Raw genomic sequence first — 8,659 nt, 5'->3', positions numbered from 1 at the left:
TCATAAACTTGAGTGACAAGAAATACAGACATAAATCCTTGTGAAATATGTAAAAATTAGGAATTGTTTTCAGACATTTACATTTATGTAAAAATAATTTTCCAAGTATAAGAATTGTGTTAACTGCTATATCATGTGTTTTATCCCTCAAAAACAAAACAAACAAAACATGTTTCTTTGTTAACTCAGGAAGATTGTCAAATTTTAAATACTGGAAATAACCAGTAATGCAAATCCTCCCAAAAAGCATGAGCAAACTAGTCAAAAAAACAGATGTTTGGTTGTTTCAATTTCATAAACACAAAATGAGCAACCGTTACAGTCTACTATAGTACCAAATCGACATCTTAAAAATTCTCTAGAAGGATAGATACCATGAATGATTTTAAAAGATACTTAGTTCTCAACTTTTCTCTGTTTGAAAAAAAACTGAAAAAAGATTGTTTTGCTTTTGGGAAGCTTTGGAAAACAAGGGATTACATTACTTTGACAGACTGTTTGACATCTGGATTATCGACGTGATTGCTTTGAATGTGTGTGTGGTATTTTCACACGTATCCTTTTTTTGAAGGACGGCCTGTTTAGTTAATCACATTGCGTTTATAATCCACCAATCAAACACTACTTACTGAAGTGACTCGAGAAGCTCAACGCTGCACAGTACTGTGCAGTGTGCCTGCATCAGTTCAAAAACAGAGAGGGACGCTTTCAGCAATACACTCAACAAGTAAAGTTTACTTTTTATACTTGATGCCACTCTATATCTCATAAAATATGCATAAAGCTTGTTTTTGTTACTGAGCTGGCGGTGTTGAATTGAAGGTGAAGATGTTTGAACTGGTGTTTGTAAGAAGACTGTTGCAGTTGCCAGAGCCTTTAAAATAGAGTCGCCACACTTTGACAGTCTGTTTGAACAAACCCCTGAAGCTACAGTATTTGCAGCCAATGCTAAATATTAACACATTAAATGCGCTGATACATAAATCCGAGAAAGCTGACAAAATATATGCTTTCAGTGACAGTGACTTCTCTTCTGGGGAGGCACGAATGCGAAGCTCGTCAAACCATGTAAGTAGCCCGTCGTATGTGTGGCTCGTCATGTCAAAATATGTTTTCGTCGCGTCTCAAGAGACGCTCGCATTCACAACATACTCGCTAGACACTCTCTTAACACTTAACTATAATTACACACGAGAAGCGAGTCTCTAGCAAACGCGAGCATCTCTTTTATAATAAACCCTCTTGACGCATCTAAAGCAGGCACTTATTATTATTGACATGATACGTGATGCACATCGTTCACGCGACGAACACATATTTTGACATTACGAGCCACACATGACGAACCAAACACATATTTTGCATTTTTGCCTCCCTGGAAGAGAAGTGTCAGAGTGATCATCCAGCTGTTGCGGTCATATTTTGGAGAAAAGACGTTCGGGAATGTAAACGAAAGCATCTGCAGCAGGTCATCTTCATTTTTACCGAATGGGAACACTGCAGCACGCAGGCCTAAAATAAACACAACGTTATCGTTGTCGTCCGCTGGTGTGGACGCAAATGTAGTTATAATATGAACGGCAGTGGTGTAAAGTATTGGAGTAAATGTACTTAGTTACTGTACTTAAGTATCTTTTTGGCTACTTTGTAGTTGTACTGAGTATTAAAGATATTAGCAACTTTTACTCTCTACTTGACTACATTTTTGAACAAGTATATGTACTCTTTACTCCACTACATTTGTAATGACTAATGCAATTACACATTACATTTTGCATGGCACCTATCTTTTTTGCAGCCGTTTATTTTTGCTACAGAAGAATTAATATTGCCATTTACAGGGCATTGCAGGTACTATAATCTTGTGGATTTTGCCCTAACTTACTAAAACTTGTCAACATGGCTTCTTTATGTGAATACGAGTGCAGTATCAGGTAGTTGTGAATCGCTGGCGGTTTATATGTAAAATGAGGACATGACTGCAGCTGGCGATGAGGCCAAAACCAGCATGTCCAGTGCAAAAAGGCTTTGACTTTTTAATTCTACTTAACATTATTTTATTTATCCGTTATATTGAAGAGACCTTTTTGAAGAATGTTGGCTTACTTATGAGCACTTGAGCTTAAATGAGACTTTGGTGTTTGTAATAGATGTAGGTTATGGTGTCGACCATGATTTGTTGCAATTTTGAGGTGTTCAGTCTTATTATGATTTAAGAAAATAAATGCGATTGCTCTCCTCACGAATCGACTGTTTCTTGTTTTTCACTGACATGTCTCTTAAGTGTTGAGGACTAGTGCTGCTTTGAGCCTACATTCAGTATGAGTAAAATACTCAAGTACTGTTCAAATCAGATACTCGAAGACTTTTACTGAAGTCGTTTTGGAATTGGTAACTTGTAACTTGTAATGGAGTAATTTTCGCTGCAAGGTATCTGTACTTTTACTTAAGTATGGTTTTCAGGTACTCTTTACACCTCTGATGAACGGAACGGCCGTTTAGAATATGACGACCTGTCACGTCTACATTGTTTCGCCATAGTTTTAAAACGAACAGAAAATCTTTATAATAACACAATGTCTAATGTTGTTTGCGACGTTGTTTCTGGATCTGATTCTGCAAAGCATGCATCTTTCACTCAGACCCCCACATAGCACACACACAAACCAGTGTCGTCACACTCATTAAACCTCTTACAGGTAGAAAAATGAGACCAGAAAAGGCATAAACATGAAAATAACCATTGCATCCTTTTAATTTTATACCAGTGATGATAGTAAAAACAGTAAAAACTAAATGTCACAAGTACAGCAACAGTTACTTAAAAAGTCAAGCAAATGTAGCAATGTAGTTAAACATAAAATATTTGTGACATAGCGAAGTGAAATTCAATTCAATTCTATCTTACAGGCTAATCATCAAACCACCCCACCAGCTCCAGCAACTCCACCATCCAACGAGCCCACTGAGAAACTGCATCACTCTACCAGAAAATTCACCACTCCACTCATTAGCCATCCTGCTGAAAACAAAGACATACACCTGTTAACAAGCCACATTTAAGAGTGCAAATAAAATAATAAGCTTCTGTCATTTTAGTCTCCGTAACAGAATACCTGCTTAATAATAACAATAACGAAATAATAGAACAGTCCTACTGTACATGTGTAGTGTTTGTTGTATTATTTGCCTGTATTAAATAAATAAGAACAACACCCACCACAACTGAAACTTGCTTAGACTTTTCTATCAGCTCCTATTAAGGAGAGAGAACAATGTGTCAGAGGTGTAAGTTGCGTGGCACAGTTTAAATTCATCAATAAAACCTACCATAAACATTTATTTACACATGCACATTTCTTTGTAAGCAGGCAAACTTAAAAAATCAGCATGGGATCAAATAATTATTTCCCTCACTGTAACAACAGAGGTTCCAACATCCCCGAGCCCCAACTACAATATTTAAAATTACTCTATTTTATCGCTCAGGCATACGTGTCAACATCTGTTCAAATGTTTTATTACGTGAACCGCAAGAGCAAAGTGTGTGGCGACTCTATTTTAAAGGCTCTGGTACTTCTTACAAACACCAGTTCAAACATGTTCACCTTCAATTCAACACCGCCAGCTCAGTAACAAAAACAAGCTTCATAAATATTTTATGAGATATAGAGTGGCATCAGGTATAAAAAGTAAACTTTACTTACTTGTTGAGTGTGGTCTTGCTGAAAGCGTCCCTCTCTGTTTTTGAACTGAATGCAGGCACACTGCACACAGTACTGTGCAGCGTTGTGCTTCTCGAGTCACTTCAGGAAGTAGTGTTTGATTGGTGGATTATAAGCGCAATGTGATTGGCTAAAGAGGCCGTCCTTCAAAAAAAGATACGTGTGAATCTTTATTTATTTATTTATTTATTTTGATACGTGTTGAATCTGACTGTGGCAGAAACGTTTCAAAAATACCACACACAAATTCAAAGCAATCCATACATGTGTGACGATTTGCAAATGCAGAGTCACCAATCCATAAATACACGTAACAACCAGTGTTGGGGAAAGTAACTAGTTACAATATGGAGTTACTCTATAAAAAAGTAACTAAATACGGTACTTGGGTACTTTTTGTGTAAAGTAACTGAAAGTACTTTTGCGTTTTTTTGTCTCACCTAACTGATGCTCATGCTTTTCCAGACGTTGCTGTTCTTTAGTGTTTAACACTGTAATGCATTTAACAATCCTATATAGCCTATAACACACCTTTATTTCCTTCAAAAAACACATTTCAAACATTTCCTGACCAGTAGTCCTCCACCTCATCAGAGCTCTGCCTACTGTTGACACTGCTAACTTCGGTGTCACTCTCCATATTTATTGTGATTTGACAGCGCGGCTAGTTGCACAAGATGGCGCCGGTGAGCTTTTGGGACGGCAGAGTATAGTTTCCAGTCGTATAATAACACTCTGGGAAAAGGAGGATTTTTGGCCGGCAAATATGGGTGTTTTTTTTAGATTTAAAAAGTAATATATAAGGGATATGACAGATCCTCTTTGCATTGCTGAGCACTTTGTTGAGCCAAAACAACTCGATAGTCAGAGGTGGGTAGAGTAGCCAAAATCTTTACTCAAGTAAAAGTACAAGTAACTAGAGAAATTGTTACTCAAGTAAAAGTAAAAGTCACTATTTAAAAAATTACTTGAGTAAAAGTAAAAAAGTATGCAATGAAAAAACTACTCAAGTAGTTAGTTACTTAGTTACTTTGTATCTGATTATATACGCCAATATTTTAATATTACATTTTAATCAATATTTTTCATTATCATAAGCAGATATCTTTGCAATATACTAGAGAGACTAAAGAATAAACAAACACAGAAGAGACAAGCATTTCTGTAAATTTCATCTAGTCCTGATGTCAATGTAGTTTACACAACTTATTTAGAATAATAGACCATGTCAAACTAAAGCATGAACTAAACTCAGAGCATTTCCTAAGATGATCTAGAACATCTGCAGTGCTCTCTTAAATGAAATACACATTTTTGAACAAAGCTCATGTTTTCTCGTGTTGTGTCACGTGTGTGTTGTGAAACGCTCTTACTTGTAAACAAACAGTAAACAGTGAACCACACGCGCATCAACAAGTTTTCTTCCTTCTGTTCTTCAAATGTATATTTCTGCAAGCCCATGTCTCTGTGTCTGACAGGTAACGCGCATGTTGCAGTGTCTGACGAACAGGTCGCGCGGGTGCGCGCATATGGCGGGCATTTATCATTGCTGGCAAACAATATGACACATTTGCAGTTTTGATTGTATAGATATAGATTCATATCCACTTCATCCAACGCTCTTTGTGTTCTGCGTGTTCTTAAGTTTCGCGCTACGAGGAGTGAGTAACCCTGCTTCAGATGATTCAGATCGTGCTGAGAACTGAACAAATCATTTGAACTGATTCATTAGCCTATTCAAATGGTTTTGCCCATTGTTCAATTAATGCTTTCAAAAGAATCGACTCAAAAGAATCGATCACTCGGGAATGCCCGTAAAAAGAGACGACAACCTTGAAATAAACAACGCGTTTTAAAAAGCATATTTTAAAATGAAGGAACGAAGGAACGTCACGCAATGTAAGTTATGTAACGAAGTAAAAGTACAGATTTTCTATTACAAATTTACTCAAGTAAGAGTAAAAGTACACACTTTTAATTTTACTTAAAAAGTACATATTTTCCAAAATGTTACTCAAGTAAATGTAACGAAGTAAATGTAGCGCGTTACTACCCACCTCTGTCGATAGTGTTATACGAAATGATGATTAATCTGATATATAATATATTACTAATATTATATAATACATATAATAATATGTAAATGTAAATATTATATAATATTATTTTGCGGGGAAAATTACATTTAACATATTAGGTTGTATATATGCTGGTATTCGGTGAGGAGACTAACAGATGACAGTTGTTTCCTCTCTTTCTCCCGTGCTCCGCCCACTCCCCAACCCTTCTTCTAACATTGACCATACTCATTTAAATCTTCAGATCTGTCTGTGCGTGGAGCGCCACAAACAGTCGAACACAGCTTATGTTTACATTCACGAGGCATGAGACCATTGATTGCTGTTGCGTGTCATGACTTTCACGATCTGAATGTTATCTATTGAGCATGACCGGCATTTGCAGGCATTTTGTCCATGGTGAAGTATACACTATACCAGAGGTGTGGACTCGAGTCACATGACTTGGACTCGAGTCAGACTCGAGTCATGAATTTGATGACTTTTGACTCGACTTGACAAAATGTAAAGAGACTTGCAACTTGACTTGGACTTTAACATCAGTAACTCGTGACTTCACTTGGACTTGAGCCTTTTGACTTGAAAAGACTTGCTACTTTCCCCAAAACCCAAAGATTAAAAAGTATGTTGACGTGGACCGCTCTATCTCTCTCTGTGTTTATGTGCATCTGTGTGTGTGTGTGTGTGTGTGTGCTGTCGGCACAACATCCAATCAATTTAGATCCACGTTGTTTTGATCCGACAGTATCCATCCAATCAAATTGCAGGACAACCAATGAAGAAGAACTGTCAAACAACGCGCCAGTTGGCAAAAATGATACCAAAGATAGTTTCGTTCGGGTATAAAAACTACGAGGTGGTCAACAAAAAACGAACTGCAATATGCAAAACATACGGGTCGAAGATTACAGATGGAGACGCAACAACTTATAACTTCGTTCGACATTTGAAGTTGCACAAAGAACGGTAAGTTTTGAATGATGCTAACGTTAGCTTATCGGCTAAGTAACTTTGCTAGCTGCATAGTTAAATCAATGAGACTGTAAACTCACTGTTAACGTTACATTGCAAACACGTTAAAAGGATCCCTGGGTATAGAGCGATGTATGGCTTAATATATGAACAATGGCATTGACTTTATAATTGTGAAATAAAAAAACAGTGTAACTGTCACAGTATTCGTAAACTTTGAAAAAATATTTTTACTAGGAGGCCGCTATTTTTTGCGTCAGAATCCGTGATGTCAAATGGTTGCGACCTAAACCTGTTCTCTTTCGCAACAGCGAAGCACACACGTTTTCCATATATAACAGTAAAATATGACACGTAAAACATAAGATCAGATATACAAACACACAGAGACAGTAGGTGGCGGAATGTCCTCTTGACACAAGCCAGCCTGCCAGCCATAAAAGAATGCGTTCAGTATTAGACGTCTGTTCAAAGTGAGCGTGCATTAAATCATAGCTTTAAACTACCGCCTTTGAGACATTTAAGACTATTTAAGACATCAGCATCCACCGTAATCGTATACTTTATACATTATGAGAATATACTGATAAACACAATAATAATGCTTGCGGCTTGGTTATTTATTCTGTATTAGAGCACACGTGAATATTAGCCCCCGTCAGCTAATGACCGAGGGAGAGAAGACAATAACGTTGTCTGTAAAAATTAATCGCATGCGTTAACGCGTTAACGTTGACAGCCCTAATATATATATTATCCTACAGAACCCTATATTTACTGAAGAACTGATTAGTGTGTCGGTGTTTAGTTTGGCTGCCTAGCTGTGCTTGCAACCAGTTTACGTCATCGAAAAAGAACATGGTGGCCTCCTTAGGTTAAAATGAATATTACATTTAGAATTTTTTTTAAGAACTGAAAATATTTGATGTGTTTCTAACGACAAATGCTAGTAGTGTAAGGCTATTACAACGCATTAAGCCATACATCTCTCTATACACCGGGTTCGCTTTAAAGTGACTCGAAAGGACTCGAAACTCAAACTGTAGGACTTGGGACTTGACTTGAGACTTGTCGGTCTTGACTTGGGACTTGACGGCAAAGACTTGAGACTTACTTGTGACTTGCAATACAATGACTTGGTCCCACCTCTGCACTATACTCTATACACTATAGCTCCGCATCTGAGCTCTGGCCTCCCATCGCTGTGTCAAAGGTTGCCAGATTTGCGTAACAAAATCAAAGCCGGAACACTGAAGCACTGCAGACATGGCAACACTGCTTATGTCTGACTAGCGACTGTTTCTGCGCAAGCAAGAGCGATTATGTCTACACCACTTTTAATTCAGAATTTCAGTTGTGCAGTTTAAAAAATGTTCATATAAATCAATGATTAGACTGAAAAGTAACTCGAGTTAAACACAAATGTTTATTGGAAAGTACTTCAAGAACCTGATATACATATTTGTGAAAACATTCTGAATTTATTTCTGCAAGATATATTCGTGTGAGCATTTGGGGAAAATGTTTGTGAATTTATGAATTGCGTTTTGTGAATTGTGTACAACTCATGTAAACACCTTAATCGTAATATTAGCTTACTCAGAATAAGGCAAATAATTTGATTACTGACATCCATGTAAACGTGGTCAATGATAAGTTAATGAAACTAACAAGTTATATGGTTGAATAGTCAATGATAGTTTAATAATAGTTTAATGTTGATATAGATGTTTGTGTAGGATTTCTAGAAATTAGTGAACATTGTTGCTGAAAAATTGAGTGATCATATTTGATCAAACTTTCAGGTAAATGACAAAGTGTCCATTTTTAGACATACGCCCGATGCGTCTAGTAAGTCATACTTTTACTAATAATGCATTATAA

General features: G+C 36.9%; 1 long non-coding RNA gene across 2 annotated transcripts; it reads right to left on the bottom strand.

Moving 5' to 3' along the window:
- Positions 1–1,087: 1,087 nt before the first annotated feature.
- LOC130552414 (uncharacterized) lies at positions 1,088–3,795 on the bottom strand. 2 transcript variants are annotated; one of them, XR_008962734.1, is made up of 3 exons: positions 3,708–3,795; positions 3,221–3,256; positions 1,088–3,022 (listed from the first exon to the last, which is right to left on the bottom strand). It is a non-coding gene; the product is annotated as an uncharacterized LOC130552414 (long non-coding RNA). The 2 variants fall into 2 exon arrangements; XR_008962733.1 differs by having other exon boundaries at positions 1,088–3,019.
- Between the last annotated feature and the right edge of the window lie 4,864 nt (positions 3,796–8,659).

This window comes from Triplophysa rosa, linkage group LG4 (genome assembly GCF_024868665.1).
Source record: "Triplophysa rosa linkage group LG4, Trosa_1v2, whole genome shotgun sequence".
NCBI classification, from domain to species: Eukaryota; Metazoa; Chordata; class Actinopteri; order Cypriniformes; family Nemacheilidae; genus Triplophysa; species Triplophysa rosa.
This window is presented reverse-complemented; position numbering and strand designations above follow the sequence as displayed.